The sequence below is a fragment of the Aphelocoma coerulescens genome, chromosome 1 (genome assembly GCF_041296385.1).
Source record: "Aphelocoma coerulescens isolate FSJ_1873_10779 chromosome 1, UR_Acoe_1.0, whole genome shotgun sequence".
Lineage (NCBI taxonomy): Eukaryota > Metazoa > Chordata > Aves > Passeriformes > Corvidae > Aphelocoma > Aphelocoma coerulescens.
In genome coordinates this window covers 81,051,048-81,073,279 of record NC_091013.1, presented here as the reverse complement: position 1 = coordinate 81,073,279, position 22,232 = coordinate 81,051,048, and the positions used below count along the sequence as shown (strand labels likewise).

General features: G+C 35.5%; 1 protein-coding gene across 1 annotated transcript in view; it reads left to right on the top strand.

Moving 5' to 3' along the window:
* The window catches only part of CNTN5 (contactin 5), a 238,480-nt gene that overhangs the window by 30,847 nt on the left and 185,401 nt on the right, over positions 1-22,232 (top strand). The window lies entirely within an intron of this gene.

Genomic DNA, 22,232 nt, shown 5'->3' with positions numbered 1-22,232 from the left:
TTTTAAACAAAATAGTGCTAAAGTACCACTCAGGACAGCTTAACTGTCATCGAGTTTTCCAGTGATCTTTACCCACAAGAACTGTGAGTAAATGACTGAAGTATAAGTGGAAAACCGATTATCACTTCTGTAATCCATGTTCCCAAATTCTATCATTTTCTAGATTTGGGTCAGAGGGGAGAATATTGTTTTCCATTGCTACCTTCTGGGTAAGGCCAAAAGGAGGCCAAACACAACAAACTGAGAGCCAATTGTTTGAGATAACATATAAACACGGTAAATGAGATAGTGGTTCTCTTGACAGTTGGCATGCAGAAAAATGAGGTATCCAAAAACTTTTTTTGCCTTGGTTTTACACTGGAAATTTCTCTTCTCACATCTTTTGAGTCCTGGAATCTCTAGGCAGGGACTGTCAAAATTAGGTGCTACCCATCACAGGAGAACAGAATAAAATTAATAAAACTGATAAGATTTATTAAGATTTATTTATAAAAATTAATAAGAATGGAGTAGAATGCTCCATATATCAGGGCCCATAGTGATGGGACAAGAGACAACAGGGAGAGGGTAGATTTTGATTAGATATTAGGAAGAAATTATTTTCTGTGAGGGTTGTAAGGCACTGGAAAATGTCATCCAGAGAAAGTCGTGCTTGTCTGTGTTCCCCTGGTTTACAGTCTTTCCTCTTGCAAAGTCCAGATTTATCTTCCTCAAAATGGTACCTGTGTTTTCTTTATAGCCCATCAATTAGTGTAACTGCAGAGGTTTGTTTCCTCTCATTTACTCCACATTTATTTGTTCAGGTGTGTGTCTCCATAGATGTTTTTTCCTGCTTTCCCTCTTTTCCTTTAGTTCCCTTCCCAGTTGACAAGGTCTGCTCACAGAACACCTTGCTGGAATAAATGTTCTCACAATCCCATTTGTCTTCATCCATTAGTGTGGTTGACCAGGTGTTGTTCTTATGACTGCTCTGCATGTTCTGTTTATGATTACTCCTCTTCTCATTATCTCTTTTTGCATTGAGAAAGGACCTTGACCAGATATGCTTAAAGAAGCCGTTCCTCTTCTTCCACATACTCTTACAAATATGAATAGAGAGGAAAAGTTGCATCATTTCTTCACCAAGTTATGATTCTTTCACACCTCTTCTATTTTCCTTTCTGCTCATATGCAGAGGCACCCAAAAATATTGGAGGAAGCTTGAGGCAAAAGTGCTTCAAATAACCCCAGTAACAACAAAAGAACTATGCTTTTATACTTTTTCAGCTGTTCATTCTTTCAAGCAATGTCAATTCAAACTGTGCTTTCCCCCAAGTATTAAATAAATGTAGAAGCATTGGGAGCATTAAAGTAACACTAGGCAGTCTCTTAATGTACTTTGCAGTAATTTTCCTTTCATCCTGAACTGCTGTGTTGTTGTCATAACTATCATGAGAACGAAATCTCTGCTAGTCATAAGTACTGTGAACCCACATTCCATTTGCATGAATTTGCACAACATAATGCTTTCTGGGTTTATAGCAAAGGGTTTTTTCCCTGATCTTGAGCTCCATATCTTACAAATTCCTTCTTAAAAGAAAGCAAGTAGGTAGTAATCCACCTCTCTGTAGTAACCATAGCACATATCTTTTCATTTTTTATTCTCTTCCCTGCAGCATCTCAAGATCTGAACTCAGATTTTTCAGTCTACCTGTAGCAGATATTATACAATGGCATAACACCACTTTTTCAGCTCTGCTATTATTTATCAGCTCACCTAAAATTGGGAATTTGCAGCTTTTCTTTTCTATATCACACCATAAACACATGGCTCTGGATTTCAAAGGGTAAGCTCAGATTAGTGTGAATAGTCTGTTGATTGTTGTTAATCAACTAGTGAAATATCACAGAAGCAATGTGTAAGCATATATGCGTATTTAAAATGCAAATATATGCTTTATAGTTATCTAGCTCACAAATATGAATATAGACATGCATGTATATATACATATATATATGTATGTACATATTTGTATAAATTTTAAATTTCTGAGTTAGTCATTATTCCCAGACTTTTATACTTAATATGACTTTATATAGCACTGGTTTATTTGGCATATTTTTATGCTATTGACTGTCTCTCTATGTTCATTGGGCCATGTTTGTACAAGGTTTTATAAGGCAGCAGCTGAGCCAGATATTTGGGGCAGATTCCAAGGCTGAGGAGTACATCAAGATCTTCTGATAGAGGAACATGCCATGTGAAGGAGATGTTAAGCGTAGAATTTGCAAAATATTGTAACGGTCATTGTCTGCTGTTAGTCTCCAAATTTCCTTCTGTTGACTTCAATCTTAAATTATTTTTTCCTTCTCTAGAAATGATTGAGATTGCATCTTGAGGTTACTCTGAACTTTTGAGGGACTGGCTCCTCCTGCACAAATTTCACCATGAATCTCTTTACCATCAGAGGATGAATCCTTGATTCTTTCAGAATCTAAACTGAAGAGATGTCAAATTTTGTATTTAGTAGACTGTCTCCTGACAGGTTCAGCTAGATAGGTTAAAAAGCTCCAATTCTTATGAAGATTTTAATGAAACTAATTTTAAAAATATCTTGAGAATTAATGATTTTAAGATCTCTTTTCTATTCCTGTGAGAGGAATATGAATAAAAATCCAGCTATTGCTACATAGCAATCTACTTACTACGTGCTGGTCATCACAACTGCTTTTCTGAAGTCTGATGGAAAACTACAGAAATTTATAAGGAACTGGACTGACATATAGCTTTGGCCACCCTGCATGAATTCCAAAGGACACAGACCTTCCCATGAAGTTTGATTGCTCAAAGAGAGATTTTTTGGATTTAAAAAACCCCAAAAGTTCACAGCAAGTGAACTTTTCAGCAAGAAGTTTATTTTTAAATTTTCAGCAGAAGTTTATTTGCTTTTTTGTATCAATCTGTAGCATTTCTCATCTGAGACTTAGAAGGGTCAGGATCTTTGAGCTCTTCTGTCAGAAAGAATTAAAGGGGTCTTGTATCATTGGCACCTATTAGCTTTAGGATGTGGTACAATATTTCCTAGGGTGCTGCTCTTTGTTGTTCTTTCCTGGTTCACATTACTGTATGAATCAGCCCTTGGTGACAGTCTCTGTCTCCATGGCACTTGTATTCTAAGGGACTGATTATTTTGAGTTATTCCAGCTTCCATTTTATTGGAAGTCTTAGTCAAAAATCAAGGTTATTCTTCCATACTGACATCATGAAGATTCCCGATCTTCCTCTCCCTCCTGGAGAGCATACTCTGGGGTGTACAAGTTAAAGAGGATCTTTATGGGTGGGGGAAGATTTGGACAAGTAGAAAAACAGTCTTTGCTCTAAAAAAGCGAAATGTTTTGCTTAGCTCTACAGTGGAAAGGCACTGCCACACTGATACATAAACAATAAGAGTGCAATTCAACAGGAGAAAGAGCAAACCAAATCCAGCATTTGAAACTTAAAGGTACTGGTTTCTATTTGGTATAAGCTGCAACCTCACAGAGAGAAAAAATAACCATTGGAAGTACTTGTTTAGAGAAAGAGTGCAAATTTTTCTTCTTTGTATTTAATATTTTTATTTTTTAAGAGGTATCTATTTTAAAATGTTAATTTCAAGAGTTTCTATGGTTCATGTTACATTGGAGTTACAGTAGATGTTTGGGATGGTAACTCCTTATTTATCACTTCTTAATATATCTGAAGGTGTTTAAAAATGCCTTCTATACTTTTGACTCTTTCATTATCTGTTGGGAACAACATAGCAGGTATTCATTTGCTGAATTCTGGCTGAAGACAGTAAAGGTAAATCTTTCGCAAATGATCCTTCATTAGGAGTACTTATGACAGATTGATATATTGATATACCTTAGGGTGTGTAGTCTGATTAGTTGCTTGACTTTGACATACCATCTTTTTACTCTCAAGATCTCTGAAATTTGCTTTCTCACTTTTTCTCTTCTCCAGACAACTATATACAAGGTACCTGATTTATTATCTGTGACAATTGTAGTACTAACCTTGCCATGTCTATCCATATAAAACAGATTCTGACATTTATATATAAAGCAAGTAGCCATTAATGTTACCAAAAATATTAGCAATTTATTTTTATTTTCCCTATATTTTAGTCCTAAATTTTCTAGCACCAAGAGGCAGTTTGCTAACGTTACTCTTCTGGCAGAGAGTTTCCTTGGAGAGATGCTAAACTTGATCAGACAGGGAAACCTGATCAAGGCTGGTCCTACTTTTAGAAGACGGTTGTACATGATCTCCAGGGAGCCCTTCCAACCCAAATTATTCTATGACAGTTTTATGGAGGAGAAAGGAAAAGCTTCTTAGCCAAAGTCAGACTGCAGTTCCAAGTCTGAATTAAAGTTCACTTGCTGGGTACCTGTGACTCAAATTCGGCCATCCACATCTACCGTCCTCCAAACAGAAAAAACAATGCAAGATATCTTGTTGCTGCATAAGATGTGTTTTTTTTCATTATGAGCATGAAACAATATAACATAGAATTGGCTTGAACTTCTGATAGTTGTGTGTAGTCATACAGTGATATAGAAGGTGGTGACATGCAGAGGGAAGCTGGAGTCATGTCTTTGCAGAAAACTCTTCTGCATTTCCAGCTTCCAAGGGTGGTCAAAACCCAACATTACTGTGTCCTGCACTTACACACTGTGAAGAGCAGCAGCTCCTGAGCTGTTTTCCTCTATAGTGCTAGTGCTGATTGCATAATTTTACATACCCACATATTTAAGCACTGGTCTTGATACTGTTTCAGTAGAAAAAGTAGAATGCGCAGAAATGCTTTAGACAAAAACAATAAAATGAGTGACTCACAGTTTGATTTTTGAGGAGATATCAGTAAAATTCTTGCTGATGTAAATAAGAGAAAAATTTAAGCTTATGAAGATAGTGTCTTCCTGCATCTAGCAGAGACACACCGTGATTAGATCACATAATTTGTCTGATAGAAAGGAAATTTGTTGCCAAGGTGTGTCACTGTCCCCTGAGATCCTTGTATTTGTTGACATCACAGGGTGCTCATTTACCCAAGTTGGAGATGCTCATGTTTTTAGCATTAAGTGATTCTGACTGACTATGTCACAGTACCTAAACTGCAGTAATTTTTTTGAACATTGAGGCAAGGAATTACTTCTATTTCATTATTTCAATAATAATTTCATATTATTTTAAAGGTTCTTTATATAATTAATGTGGTAATATGGCAATGTTTAAGAGATGAAAATTAAGGACTTGGACACTTAGCAGATAACAGTGTCTGCTGATGAGATCCATTTATTACATGAAAGGAAAAATTGATGCTTTGTCCAGTTTCAGGCCCACCAGTAAAGACATTAGGAAGCTCAAGAGAATTCAGGGGAATCCACCAAGGTGGCGAGGGCTGGAACATTTGCTCTGTGAAGAGAATCTGGGGGAGCTGGGTTTGTTCATCCTGGAGCAGAGATGGTTTCATGGGACCAAGCAGTATTTCCCCAGTGCCCACAGGGAGGTTCACAAGACTTTTCAAAGTGGTGATTGCCAGGAGTAAAAGAGAACAAACTGGTGAAAATCATGAGGAGAAACATTTTTTCTGTGAGGACAGCTAGGCAGTAGCACAGGTTCCCCAGAGAGGTTGTGCAATATCTGTCCTCGGAGATTTTCAAGACCCAGCTAGATGAAGTTACAAACAGCCTGGTCTAACCCTCTGGATGACCTTACTTAAACAGGGAAAGTGACCAAGGACCTCCTGATCCCCTCCCCCCCTCCTTGAATTATTTTCTGATCCTTTGATTTCTCTGACTTCCATATTCTGTGTGTGCCTCCTTCTTTAAATAAGTTTGACTGAGGTATTGCAAGAAGTACCACATCTGTATTGTTAAACTTATGTGAAATATACTTCAGGGTAGGGCTGTGAAGTGCAATATTTTCAGTTTATTTAGAAGGTAAGCAAAGACATGTATTTTCGTTTTCTGTGAGACAGGCAGAAAGCACTTTGACACCAGTTTGGATTACACAGAGAGACTGGAATAAAAAACAGCACTTCCGTGTATTCAATTAAATATAGAAAATTCATTTAAGGATGCCTTGAGTCCTTCACTGTAGGAATAAAATAAAATAGAATGGTAATCACCTAGCTTCAGATTTTTTAACTTATTTTTAAAAGGGGAGTTACGGCTAGTTTAGGAATTTCAGCAACTGATATTTGTTTCAGGGAGAAAGTCAAAATAAAGTGTGAACAGAGTAAAGGATTTTTCCCTCAGTCCTGTGAGCTTACTGATATGACAGAATATCTAAATGACAAGCTGTCTCTTCAGGTTCACAAAATTTGGCTGAATGTATAGTTAAGGGGTAGAAGACATAAAGTATCCTCAAGAAATATCAGCTTTAGTTTTAAAATATTGAGTTTACATGTGCCCTGAAAAGAAACGAAAGACATATTTTTAAACTTATAAGATAGAAGAAAGAAACATTTACATAGTGGGACTTGTGTCATCTGGTTCTGTGGCACTGTGTCATTTGAAGGTCAAATTGCAATGAAAGCTCTGGTTCTGTTGGTCACAATTCCTTATAGGGGGACAAAAGATGAAAGCGGCTGCATTGCTCCATCTGTGATCTGTTGCAAACATGGTGCTTACTAGTGGAGATATTGAAGGACATCCCATCTCAAGCAAAAAGCAGTCACATTCCTCCTGATTTTCCCCTTCTACCTTGATGCAGACAAATATTGATGTCTGTCACAAGGGAGAGCATGTTCTGCCCTGCTTAGCACCTGACCATCTTTTCTACACATCATCTGAATGAAAACATGTAGATCTATGTTCTGCATGTGCCATCCTTCCCTTATGAAATAACAGATTCATGCCCCAGGCAAGATTTATGGGACTGAAGAACATACAGGAGAGGGTAAAAAAATAGTATTTGTCTGCTGCAGTTGTTCTTTCAGAAGTTAATTACATAAGAATTGCAAAGGAATTGCAAATGTCCCCTATTGCTCCCATTTTTTTGCGATGTGACCAGTAAGAATAGGCATACCTTTTGGAAACATTACATATTGTAATATAAGTGTAGGCAAATTTCTTTGCTTTAAGATAGAGTACAGAGAAAATGGTAATTATTTAAGTCCACTGTAGTGAAATGGCTTTTCAAATTTGCGTTTGTATGCTAAACACGAGATAATGTGTTGCACCAACAGCAGATGCACTGCTCTTCCTTCTTGAGGGAAATGTGCTACATTATGTTGTTCTGAGCTACACTTGAAAATTTGTCTCATATCAGAAGACATACTAAGCTTGATCTTCCCTGTCCAGCTAAGCAATTCGAGTCCATACATAGGCTAGAATTCATCTGTAGAACACTTACATTTGGAAGAGTCTTGTGAAAGCTTCTGGAATCTTATGCCACGTGAAAATATTCATATTGCACAAGCAAATGACAAGGAACCCAGTTTCAGGATCAGTCTGAATGACAACTCCTGAAAGGTTGTTTGGCCCTATGCTTTCTGAATGACAAGTCATCATTCCACAGTAAATATGTGTGCCTACCACTTATGCACTGGAAGGGTACCAGAATTCTTCTCAGAATGCTTGCAAAAATTGCATGCATTTTTTTTGTCATCAATATAATTGACTAGTGTATACTCTTTGTGCAAAACAGCCTTGGGATATATTCTCAAATGCATGCATAGATATATATCCTTTAACAAATCACATTTTGCTTTCTCTCATTTACACAAGAAGATAAAAAACAAGGACACAGTAAGGTCTGTGAACCTTCCCTGAAACTTTTTAACCTGAGATACATTAAGGTGGATGCTTAGGATGAGGCTAGCTGAGCAATAGATACTTGCCTTTAACCAAAATCTATTCAAACATTTAAATTCTCTTTTTAAAAGTTATTTTTCATGAAAGATTACATAAGTTAGTTATGCTGGAAATTATATTTCACATTACGTAAGAAAAAGGCAAGACAGCAGCTATTTTATCAAAAAGCTACTGAGCAGTCTGGTGGAAGTAAACAGAATTTTTATTGCCTTCATTGCCAATGTGTTGGACGGGCCTTCTCTACAGGCATTGTGCCATGAGCATCTATGCCAGCTCTACTGAAAGGCAGTGTCTCTAAGACCTAACAAGACTGACCAGTCATTTTTTTGGCTGAAAAATGCTTCAGGAAATCACGAGTCTTCTGGAGAAATTTACTGCAGTAATATAAGACAAAATGACACTTCAGAAACCTGTAAAGAAAATAAAACTGGAATTTCATTTATTTTCCCAGTAACCCCAGTGACCTGGAACACAACCATTTTGTTAACTAGAAAACAATGGATCCCAATAAAGGGGGGATAAACAAAAGTAATGTCAAACTAATGAAAAAAGAATTGGCATAAATGGGTGCAGTCTGTTGAAGGACTTAACCCTATTTATGCTGTATTAAAATTAATATTTTTCAAGGTAAACTTTTTGAAAGCACTGATTTCTGTTGTCTGATGAGAGCTCACTGTATTACTTTAATTTCTATTATCATATTATTTTACCTTGTATCTATTTCTTTTGCCTTTGGCCTCTTGAACCTGCTATTTGGGTGCGGGGGGCTTTATTATTTTTACAATAGCTATTTCCAAACTTCAGAACATTCGTTCGTGCTGTCTCCTAGATGTTGTTATGGACCACATTGTGTCTCCAGCCTCAAGTGTTTAATTCAAATCCTCATAAAAGCACTATTTACCTTCTATTGGCTTCTATTGACCAGCAACACATTTTTGCAACACCCCCTCATGACCCACTGAGGATTGCATGACTGTTGGACAGAAATCAGTGTTTACATCTTTGCTTGAAAAATGTGTTAGGTATTTGTTAAACAGTTTGGGTATTCCTTATCATAATGATTACATCATAGTCCCATTCACCTATTATTTCAAAGAGATAGAAGTGCAGACTAGGGAATCGAAACCACATTTTCTAACAGAGCAGCATTGAGAGTGTATTCATAGAAGAGATTTAAAACTGCCTGGCAAGACTTCGGGAACTAAAACAACAATGCAGTGAAACCCAGTGTATTAAATAATGAGGTAGTTAAGTGAAGTGATGAAACACAAATTACACCCTTTCACATACAATAGATTTAACATTATTTATTAATGAAAGGCACATATACTAAGCTGTTATTTGTGTAGTTTTGTTTTAGACACTAAAATACATGAGTGTATTTCAATTTGCTAGGGTATGCCAAAAAAACTACTGATTAGATTGCAATTCAATAGAGTATGAGTATGGAAAAATACTTTGAGAATTGAGGACTAGCTTGTTTCCTCCATCTCTTTCTCTTACATTAGAAATTAGTGTTACGAGAAAAAAATATCAATCCTTCCACTTTTAATTAGAAAACTTTTTTAACCTTTGTACATACATCCCATCATATCTAATAAGTTCCTATTCAATTCTAACTTTAGAGAACTAAGCACTAACTTGGAAGGGTTTAAATAATGGCGTCATTTAAAAGGAAGGATTTAACAGGTTGAAACACTCAAGCTGCATTTGTGAGGATGAGGAACAGGTTTATACGATAAGCAATTATCTTTTCTGCTGTCTACTTAAAATCAATACCTACCCAAAGGCATTGCTTCTCTGACATTACAAGTGTTTCTAGAGAGGGAAAAAATAAAGGGGAAAAAAAAACTTTATAAAGTCAAAGCAGTAAACTAGATATATTACAAAGGCACTACCATTTCTTCCTTGTTATTTTGAAAGCCGTTTGTTTCCACTGTAACTAAAAGCAATAAACAGAAAATGCTGGCTGGTTTTGTGCATGCTGGACAAAATCTCTGAGTCATCTGAAGATGAAAATATATTGCAGCATTAAGGTAGTGCTAATTCTGTTATCCTCTTTTCTCCAGTAAGTGTCTTCCCAAGGTGCAGTAGATTAAGTTTTCTAAGTATCAATCAGGCTCAGCAAACTGAGCTGGAAGTTTTCTTCTATATGTACATTAATCACTAAACAGGTAGCCAGAAGATGGAGTCCCTCACATTGTAAATTTCTTTTAGAAGTCAATGTAAAATCCTTTAATATACATAACATTTAGATTATTCTATACTGCAGAACAATATGAAGCACATTAGGTGTATATCCGAGTTGTTTGAAATTTAGAGCTATCATCTTTGTCCTTCAGCAGTACCTGACAATACAATTAGTGCCACAATAAGAAAGATTATGAGGTTAAGGGCTGAATTTACCTTTATTTGGAAATTATTTCAAAGCTACTGTGCTCATATCTTAATCTCCTGTGTATCTTTAAAAAAATGATTATTTCACTGTTTTGCTGATAAGAGTAAGAAACTGTTTACTTACAAAGGTCCGATACAGTTAAAAAATTTTTTTTTGCCTTTTGTTGCTTTTCTTATATGTGTGAGAGGAATCCTTTACCATCTTCTACTTAGTTTTATCAGGGCACTGTAGGCAAAATAATTCTATTGAAAAAAACAATCTGAAGATCAAGGAAATAGTAAAGTGCCTCTAAATGCACTTTATTCATTCTCCTTTAATGTCAGACTATCAACACCATAGGCAGCTGCAACTGATCTAATTGTTTAGATTTTCTACTTAATCTGTTGCACTACTAGGATGCAATTCATTCATGTCAAGTTGACATCTAAAATAGGTCAAATGAATCAGGCCTTTGAAATGTCTGTTTCTTTGCATTGCCTTGAAAGGAAGACAAGGATAACTGGCTCAGATGTAACTATAAGGCAACTGTGCTTTTGTGGTAAAGTGTTAAAAGGAAATAACTCATTATAAGAAAAAAATTGAGCTCAAATAGTAGGGATAACAATTTAAGATTTCACTTCATTACATTCAAAATAATTTATGTAACACTCAATTTTAAAAAAGTCTTTTTTAGCATTAACACCATATTGTTACCTTTAAGTATAATCACACATGAATCTCAATTGCTAGTCACCATTGCTTAGTCACTATAACATTCATTTTAGATTTGCTTACATTCTATTCAAATTTGGTAGACCATAGATATTTGTGATACAAATATCTGAATCAGTAAGTCTAAATACTCTAACATTATATTTTTGCTTGTAGTGAGCTTAATTACAGTTAATTTTAATCTAAAATCTATGCTTGTATTGTTAATTGGAAACATATAATATCTAGTAGTAATTAACTTGGATAAAATTAATGTAAACTATGGCTGAGATTATTATTGTCAATAATTTGCAATTGCACTGATAAAAATCCCATTCATGTCCTCAGTGTGAAACGTGTACAGTGGGTTACAATGAATTAAACAAAATAGTTTATATTAATAAATATTAAACACTGATAGCACGGATGCAAATCTCCCCAGGTATTTAGGTACCATCTCCTTAAACGTCACTCCTTCAAAGGAGATTTCATCAATCATTATTAAAGAGATAACATTGCAATAATCTTGCATTTTCCTGTGCTATCCCACATATCACTGAAAAGCCTTCACATTTTTATTACTCTATTTTTTTAAGAGTATGTCTTAGTTTGCTATTACTTTTTGTGTAAACAGTTTATGCATAAAATTTATGTCAGAAATTATATTCCACTGTATGGAAACACTTATGCACATATTTAATCACTTAAGTATACCAGCTGAGTCCAAGGGAAAAATTTCTAGGAGTGAACTCCAACACATGAAGTTTATTTGTAGAATCAGTTAAACTCACTAGGAGACTGATTCAGAAGCTAGGATATTTTCTTTTAAGAAAAAGAAATGGAAAACTCTTTCTTTTCCTCACCTTTAACTCCATCAGATTTATTTTTTTTTTTTAGGTTTAGATGTTTATCACTGTAAGATGTCTTCTGTAATGCAAATTAATCTCATAACTTTTCTCTAAAGCCTTTTAGATTTATCAACCTCTTTTTACAAGTATGGCATCAGCAAAACATATCATACTTTTGTGACAGAGAAGTTTTCAAAGATCTGATTTTCAGACAGCAAAATCCCAGCACTTTTTGCTAAAAACAACTACAGTTCTCACTGAAGTTGGGGAAAACAAACTGCTTTTAAAACATATAATGTTAACTTACCTAGAAGCTGACAGGTATGAGTAAGATTTTACTCCTGAAATATTTCAGACACACATACACAAAATTTCACCTATTATTTTTTTGTTAGCAAAGCTCTTCTGCTGTATGAGGTCCTTTGTAAATTAATACCATGTTCAGGAACAATTCTTTCAGCACATCTGAGGTTACAGATCTATTTGTTCTGAGCTATCCAATGATCATCTGCCAACACTGCTGCAAAAACTCTTGATCTGTAAATACTTAATCCCTGGATTTTGTTTCCCTGATTTTCCTTTTGATATTCATTACTATCCAATTAATTCTTTACATAAGTTCATAATATTAAATCTGGAGATTCACCTTTATAGTCTTAATTTCACAGTCTCTAATTATTTGGTCTACTTCAGTATAAAATCCAGACAGTATTTTTTTAAACACATTGCCTCTTCTGTTTTCCTGAATTGAATTTTTGCTTCCTTTATACAGTCTATTCAGTACAGAGGCTTGGATTCTTCTGTTGCTGGTAAAAACATATTATGTATTAACTCTGTTCTACAAAAACACATCATCTATTTAAAATGGCTAGACCCTTTTAACAATTTCCCTCCATATCATCTTTTATGTCTGACTCTCTCTGAATACCTGTTATATCTCCTTGATGGTACCTTCCTACTAGGCTAATACTACAGTTCTGATTACTCTAACAGAAGTTTTCCTGTTCCATGGAAAATTAATGTATTCAGGGCTAAAATCTTCTCCAGCCTGATTTTTTTTTTTTTTTTTAACCTCTCAGTGGTTAATTTTACCCACACTATTCAATGCCTGTACCATGGAGACCAGTACTTCCGTGTAGCAAAGCTTTGTCTAAATATAAGACTGTGACTATGGTCAATCATAGCTTTAAGTCTTACAAATGCTGTGTAATTTATTATTATTAGTGTAGGAGGAAGTATGGTTCCTTGGTAGGATGCCCAAACCTGTCCTGTTTGCAAGGTCAGTTGGCTTCTCTGGAATATCTGTCCAGGAGTTTGGGGGGTTTTTAAAGGACTGTATGTTACTATGGAATGGCTGCAGGGTTGGACAGCATGGTCTAGCATTTGATACTCTCTTGTACATTGCATTGTCAGCAGTCTGTATGAGAAGCTGTCCTGCTATTCTTCCCTACTGCATTAGTAATACCACCAGATTACCCATAACTTCCAAACCAGCAGCCTTCACAGCTTTGCTTGCATTTAGTTTCAGTATCAAAAGTCATTAAAAAAAGTTACAGCTGGGACATACTTGGCAGCAACTTGCTTTGCCCTAGGAAGGTCAGTAAAAATTAGAAGCAATTATTAGATTGCTTAAAGAAATCAATCCATATTGTGGAGCACCTAACCGACATAGCTCAGGAAACATATTTTACTTTTATTTCTATTGATCGGTGGGTGATAATATATAATTGTGACAAATGGCAAAGGAGTTTAAAAGATCAGATGAACTGCTGAGGGATTGCTGCCTGATGTATACTCCTAAAGCAAAGACTGTGATTAAATCTTTGTGCAACCTTGTCACTACATGGCAGTCTGCATAATACTGCAGAGGAGAGGAGAGGAGAGGAGAGGAGAGGAGAGGAGAGGAGAGGAGAGGAGAGGAGAGGAGAGGAGAGGAGAGGAGAGGAGAGGAGAGGAGAGGAGAGGAGAGGAGAGGAGAGGAGAGGAGAGGAGAGGAGAGGAGAGGAGAGGAGAGGAGAGGAGAGGAGAGGAGAGGAGAGGAGAGGAGAGGAGAGGAGAGGAGAGGAGAGGAGAGGAGAGGAGAGGAGAAATGCTTCATACTGTGCAACATCTCTGACACTAATATGTGCAGAATTAGAAAATAATTACATAGGGAAATAGCATTAGAATACAAAGAGAGATGGGAGAAGCAAATGCCTTTTAGAAAGCATTTGAAACTGCTTTAACCAAGACTTCATGAAATTATGAAACCTTCTAAGAAGGTTTAACTTTTCTGATAAAAAAAATGAATAAATACTGTGTCATTCATTTGCAACGTGTTAGATCATTAAAGGAATGTTCAGACCACCTTCACAGGGCTATTAATTGATGTGTTCCAGATTACCAATTGAAAAGATCAAAGTACATAGATGGTAATTTATAGTTGCTCAGCTGACTACTGACAATTTATTTATCTTTGATGATTCTTACTTGTTCAATTACATGCTCATATCCTAAACTGTGATTTGCAGTGACTAATATCACCTTGATATTAAGCAGAATAACATGATATAATACAAACTGCCTTATCAAAATCATTACCTAGCATCATATGTAACAACAAGCTGCTACCTAGGCAACACTCTATGTTTGTAAGGCCTTCATTTCCAGTTGAACTATTCAGCTAAGACCACGGTCTTCCAGATTTACTCCTTGGATGTGTCCAAACACTCAGTTATCTTGTCACAATTGACTTGTAGGTCATGCTGGGCACTGCAACTCTTAGAGAAGATGAAATAAATAATTTCTGGGAGATTATGACCTTCTTCTTTTCTTTATGACAGAGCAAAAGTGAAGTATGGAGGCATTTATACACATTAGTCTAGTGAAAAGTCAGCACAGCAAAATGACCTGTCTAGAGTGGAGTCAGAATTTGATATGTCATATCTCATGGAAATGGTGTCTACAAGCCTGCAGCTGTTAGTGAAACCTGAACAATTGTGCCATTACCAGAACCTTAGATCTGAAGAGTGGTTCTCAGATATTTGTCCTAGTTCACGAATATAATGACATTCTGAAACAAAAGTTCCACTTATGCAAAATATGAAGGAGTCAGGAAAAAAAAAAGAATAACCACTGAAACATTATCAAACATCTTCGATGTTATCTTCATAAGAGGGACCCTGGGAGATCAGGCTTTTCTTTTATTTCCTGCAGATCCTTTGTATCACTCCAGCAGATAGTCTCAAATGCAGACACTCTGGAAGCTGTAAAATTTTTAATTTAGATGAGCTTAATGCCATCACTTCTGAACTTTTGAAAGCTTACTTCCTTTGCCACCTTCCCCTCATGAGAAGAGTTTAATTTCTTAACTCTTTTATACCTTTGCTTCCAATGAATTCCAGCTTTGAGAAGGTCAGATTTGGAACTTAAGAGATGTAAGAAAAAGAATATTTGAGACTAAAGGTTTTCAATATATTTCTGAATATGTGGAAGTGAAGCCAATATGTTATTTTAGGACTAGAATCCATGAACAAAAAGTATTAAATACATATAAGAAATGTTTCAGTATACTTTCTACTATGAGTTTGCTCAATGAAATACAGAACAAGTTATCCTTAACAGCTTGTTCACCCAGCGGGTAAGAAAAGGGTTTTTTCTGTGCGTTAACTGTTACAGCCTCCTGTGAACCACACCACCAACACAGGGATTTTCCAATAAACTGTATGGAGATTAGTCACTTCCCATTTCATATCACACCATATGATAAGAAACTATACTGTGATAGTAATTCTGTGTTTAATCTCCCAAAATCCTAACTGGCTATGATCTTTAGTCACTAATTAAAAGAAGGAAAAGTCACACCCAGTTGAAGAAACTCACAACAAAACGAAAGGTTATTTGCAATATTTTCTTGAATGTTTGGAATTAATTTAATTTTTAAAAGTGACTAAAAGAGCAATCAACAAAAGGGGAAGGAGGACTTATAAGTAGAAAGGAAAAGAAAATTAAGAAAGTAGGATTATCGGTATCATGTATACAGGATTTATACAGGTTATTATACCGCTCAGTGCCAGGAAGTTCTGTGGGAAAGGTTGCAAACACAAATGTGTACAGATGCAGATAACATTATGTAAAACAATGTGTTTGCAAAAAAAAATGCATATATTTCTCAAGTGAAAAAATCTATTTTCTCAGAAGCTCTGGAAGTAGCACAATTTATTGCCCCACTTTGGTCTTCAAATGTTGGCATCTGTAATTGAAAATCTTTCATTTGTTGCTTAAGATTGGTTGCTTATTTGTTTGGTTTTAGTTGTTGCTTCTAAATGACAGAATCAAAAGGTGAAAAATGCTTAACTATAATATTTCCACTTGGTTCTGTGTTTTTCCTGGAAATTTCAGTATGCAGACATGGAAGACAGCTGAGAAGCATGCTGAAATAATTCTTGTGAGGAGAGATGAAACCTGACAGACACAGAATGATTGTAACTAATTAATCATAACCATCAACAACTGTAACCACAAACATCCTAGTTATTGTGCAATTAACATGCCAAGTTGAATCATGTAGCAGCTCTATAGTTTTCAACATAATCTTTTTATTTTATTCTGTACGTAAATATTTCTTTTAATTCACTTTGGTCCAGTACTTCAGGATTTATGAATGCAGAAATCCTACTGCATTTCAGAGAGATTTTGGTACCTAGGATTTCCTTTTGTCTTCAAGGCTCTGGGGAGAATTAAGCTTTATTGATTATACTGATGGTATTAATTGATGTTATTGAAACTAGGTGTAAGACTAAGAAAAAGTCTTCAAAGCCCCGTATTTCCTTAATCTTCCTGGGGTACCCTTCCATGAAAGATTAAGTTATAGTGTAAATTAGTAGCTAGAAAAAAATGAAAAAGTGGAAGAAGTATATCAATTCATAATTTATATAAAATCTGTGTAGGATCACAAGTAGTGAATATTTTAATTGAAATGTAGTATTCCCTTTTAAAAAGTATGGCATGGTAAATAGTGAAATAGTCTATTTTTTGTCTTTTACAAAAAGTTTAAGTTTTCTAATTATTAGTAACGAATAAATATAAATCATCTAATTTGGGAAGGAAATTAAAAAGAAAAAATGATTATACTAGATTTCATGCAAGACTCTATAAATTAATTTAGGAAATAATTATGTATTTTAACAATTAAAATAAAGTAAAATATAATAATAAGGATAACAACAATAATATTTATAATACTAACAATAGTAGTAGTAATTGTAATTAAAAAGGAGAAAACAGAAAGAGAGAGAAAAATAAACCCAGGAGAAGCAAGTGATGCTCAATGCAGTTGTTCACCACCCACTGACTGATGCCCAGCCTGCCCCCAGCAGCGATCGGTGCCTCCCGGCCAACTCCCCCCAGTTTATACACGGAGCATGATGCTCTGTGGTATGGAATATCCCTCTGGCCAGTTCAGGTCAGCTGTCCTGGCTATGCTCCCTCCCAGCTTCTTGTGCCCCTCCTCACTGGCAGATCACAAAGCACTGCAAAGGCCTTGATTTTGGATAATCACTGCTCAGCAACAACCAGCACATCAATGTTTTGTGAACATTATTCACATAAATCCAAAACACAGCACTGGACTGGCTACTAAGAAGAAAATTAACTCTGTTGCAGACAAAACCAGGACATTACGTTAGGTAATTATTACTCTAATAAATTGTATTATGGTAGAATATATTGGCCACATTTATGGACTCATGATTTCACTGTGATAGGAAATGTAGAAAGTACAAAAAAGTGTTCTCTACTAACAAGATAAAAGAGCTAAACATAGACAACTATGACAAAGAACAATTAACAGTAGATCAGGTATTTTTAAATTGTTATAATTTATAAAAATTATATTAAAAAGTACATCATTAAAGACAGAAAAAATGTTCCTTTATTTGACTATTTATCTGCATTTCATAATGAGAATTAGTACAGGGCTAATGAATCAATAGTGCATACATTATATTTCAGATTCTGGAAGATGTTAATTCTAAATATAAGTAAAGTATCTTGTGTTTCCTTTCTCTGTTTTTTTACATTTTCAAGGAGGAGTCTTTAAGCAATCTCCTGAGCTCCTTGTCACCTTTTGTTGGCACCCCCAGAAAACATCTGTATATCGACCCCCTTTCCTTACAACTCCTCAATGACTCTGCAAGTGTACAGAGATAGAGGGTTGCTGTCATGCAGGCTTGAACTATGTCATTGCTTTTCTATGGTCTCTCTTTTTCTGTTTTTGTATAGTAACTTCTTTGAGAACAAAAAAGTGACCTTTTTCACGTCATGTCAGTCTGATGATCCATGAAGGATTAAAAACCTTTCTGGTAATAAATAATAACAGCAGCAATGATAATAAGCATGATACATTTTAAAGTGTTTTAATCTTGCCCTAAATTTGTCACCTAAAAGTCATATGGTAATGTGATTTTTGAAGGTTCAAGATGCATGCTTTTCCCATTATCAATGGTGAGATTATGTTTCTGTCATAGTAGAAATCTTTTTTCCCGAGTTTCCTTTCACACTTTTTCCAGTGAATGATTTCAGTATTAAAAGTTACTCTTAGGTCAAATGAGTGACTCTAATAATACAGCTCTGTCTACTTAATCTGTTATTACAAGAAAATAAGTGTATGGTTATGGTTACTAGAAAATAAATCTATGTCAATATGAAATAATCTATTCGTTTCCTTGGACATTTGGATATTCTGTGAGTATTGTATTTAATTCATCCAGTGTAAAAGTTCCCTATATAATCAGATGTGATATCTTTTCAATACCCACCTTTCATTCTTCTATAGCTTGTGTTTGTGGGCTATTAAACAGAACATTTATATTTTCCATTGTTTAGAGCGTACAGTCAAACCATGTTTTTGATTTGGATTATAATGGGATTTTGAAAAACATGTTTTAATGGAATTCTTTCCCCTGTAAATCTTACCTTTTTTAAAGAGCTACAATTCCAGCTCAAGGTCTATTTCTTAGTCCTGTCTTTCAAATCCAAGGAGAGGAAAGCTACCCTCTCTTAGTGACAATGCAATAAATAAGTTTGTCCTTGGCCTGACAGAAGAATCTTACCTTGTGTAGAGCTATTTTTACCTTATTGGAAAGAATATTGCCTCCTTTATACCTGTCTTTAGGTATCTTCAGGATACGTCTTCAAACATTTTAATACATATCATATTATGTCCATTTTAAACTCCATAATAAATTTGCATATAAAATAGTTCAAACTTACAGAACTGAGCTAGCAGAGGACATTGTTCTGCCCCAATCTAATTTCTACTTTAAAGCTAAATTGACTGGTTTAAAACACTGATAATGAAGTACAGAGCCTTCTACAGCTTCCATGCTAGGTTGCCAAGCAGTAATTGCCTACACTAAAAACAAGATCTGTTTTTCATCTTTAATTTGGTCCTAATTTCATAGCAGTTATCTGTAGACTGTTGTCTGGGTCACAAAAACCTGCCCCTTCCCTACTGCCCCCATTAGCTGCAGCAAACTGATGAACATAGTGAATGAATGACCCCTTCTGCACATACCTAAAATGCAAACTGCAGTGAAGGTGAATTGGAAGGCCATTAAGTGAGAAAAACTGCTTCAACTTTTGCACTAGTCCTTCTGTCAATGGCAGAACATTTCCCCTTTTATTTAGATGTTTATTTTGTTGCTAGATCTGCAAAGCTTTTCGGTTGCTTCAGCTGCCTTGAGATTTTTCTTATTTATTTCCCTTTACTCCTTTTGCTTTCTGCAGAAGTGTTTCCTTTTCTGTTGAGTCCTATTTAAACTGATACTCTTGTGGTGGTAAGTGTCATTCTTCCACAATGCATGTCAATACATAGGCATGTGTGCTGAGAGACGTCCATGCTTTAGCTCATTTCCAAAGAATGGAAATAGGCAGAGACGGCTGCGCTCCCTGGTAGCTGCTTTGGATCAGATATTTAAATGGTTTTTCCAAGTTTATAACTTCTCTCAAAGATCAAATACTACACTGAGCTAATGTAAATACACTTGCAGGGTGAGTGGGACATCCAGAAAGCACTGCACCAAAGCCATTTGATTTAATGTCTGGCATCTTCGGGAGGTCTGGAATTTCCCTACTATTTTCCTTTCACAGCAGAGACCACTCCTGTGTCACAGGTTGTACACTAGTGACACTATATAAGATGTTTTAATTGAATAATTTCTTAGCAGTAAAGGAAATTTTGTTACTCCGGCCACATGCACTCCATCTAAATGTATTTTTATGTCTTGCATATATATTGTTAATAGTAAGTTGCATTAGACATGGTGGTTGGCACTTAAGTACATTTTTTCAAAATGTTCAAGGCTGCTTCTTATGTTAAAGAGTATGGGATTTATGCAGCTAAACCCCAGGAACTGCTTTGAAAATAACATAGTAGGCGTTATCATCTTTGCCACTAGCAATGAGGTAAGAGTAAATTAATCTTTCAGGGCAAAAGATAAACACCTATTGAGCACAAGAAGGAATTTTCTTATCAATCACCTATATACATCATAACAAGATGAAGGACAGACTCATTCTGTGTGGGGCATTCAGACATGCCACAAATGTTACATGTTTATACTGCAGCAAGAACACTGAACCAATGTCCAGTGCTGCTGCATGAGAGGTTACAGTTTCCACCTCTAAAGCTGTATTCTGTCCACCCTTTCTTTTATTATCTACATCTTTAGAGTTTTAAAGTGAAATGAAAGGGGTTTGTATAAATTATTAGTAGCTGTCTTTTTTTTTCAGTATGGATAGATATGAAATGGCTGAGATTTACAAGAAATTAATTAAATTTTCCTTTAATTTGATTTATCCATATGGGGGTTATTACTTTAATGTGGGGGAACTGCAAGCATGATCCTTCACCTTTCTGTCCTTTTAAGCTTTTCAACATTTATTTGTTTAAAAGCTAAATCCCTTCTTTTGTACCTGCTAATCCTTTTTCCACTGTATGCTAACAAGAAATCCAGTTCAGACCTAACAGATAGCCAAAAAGAGCTGAAATTCAAAGCTCGTTGATACTTTCTTCCTTTGGTTTGAAAATAATTGTTTTCAACAAACAGAAACTTGAGTCATACATAGTACTTTTATTTTAAAATAAGAAAGAATATCTTTGTTTTTCATTTGGTGAAAAAAAAAGTATATTTGTCCATCACATTGTGCATTCAAAGCAGGAAATGTAAAAAACAGTATCTGAAGGTTGCTATAACTAATTGGAAAATGGCATTTAATCACCTGAGGACTTAACTAAGAAATGTTCCCATTACAAGATGTTCTCCCATCCAAAAAACTTTTCATGCAGGGATATACCAGCCTGCTGTTTTCTGGGCAATTAAATAATAATTACTTTTCTGCAGAATATACTGTCAAGTAACATGCATTAGGAGACATTTTTAAGAGAAATTACACCAGAATATATTATAATCCATGGTATGCTTATTTAAAATGAAATATAATTTAAAAATTTCTAATTATTTATTGACTAGCAACATTTTTCATATTTTTTAATGTAACCCTATTTTGAAAAAATTATACTGGACCCCACATGCCCTTTCTCTATTCAAACATGGTACCTATTGTTGAAACGAGGGCACTTACTTATTTTGGCCAAAGACAGCACAAATTTGGTTACATTTAAATTTTAGACTTCTGTCTGTGCCCAAAACATATTTTAGAAATGTGAAAAAGAAATTAATTGTTTTTGAAAGTCACTGAACTTCAGTTTTATGGTCTACTTGATCTGGAGCAAGACAGGGAATTTCAGCATCTGACAGAGAAGTGCCAACTGAGTGTAGTTAAGATAGGAATAATTCTGCTCCACCTGTTCCAACTGTTTGGTGGTGTCTGGCTCATCTCAGCACCTTGGGCTGTATGCAGAAATTGGGAGGTATGGCTACAGGTCATCGAATGTCAATGAGAGAAGCTCCCAGTGGCCCAATCTATTCCTAATTCTGATCCTCATTTAGTGCTTGCTGAAGCTTCTGTGTCCTTTTCAAAGAGGTCTTGTTGCTGCTCTCTTCACCTTGATCCACATCACATAGAAATGTCTCTAGAAAACTCCTGAGAGAACAGAAGCTTTAAACACCATCACTGTCTCTGAGACATGGGTGAGGACACCAGTCTGATGGCAGAACTGAACTCCCATGTCTCTTTGCTACATATACACATGCTAGGGCGTAACTATCCACCCCAAATATGAATCCACATTCAGTGTTCTGTGTGGTAAATGGAGTAATAGGATCTTCTTGTTGAGAGGCTTTAAATAATCACAATGAACTGATCATAGCAGTGCCCTACAACTGCATTCAAAAATTTTTGTTCTAATAGTGAAATGTTTCTTATTGCTGTGATGGAGGGAAACTTTTGGATGGAAAATATATTTCCCCACAACTGGTTTGGGCTTATAGCACCAGAGAAATCAGAAGCAA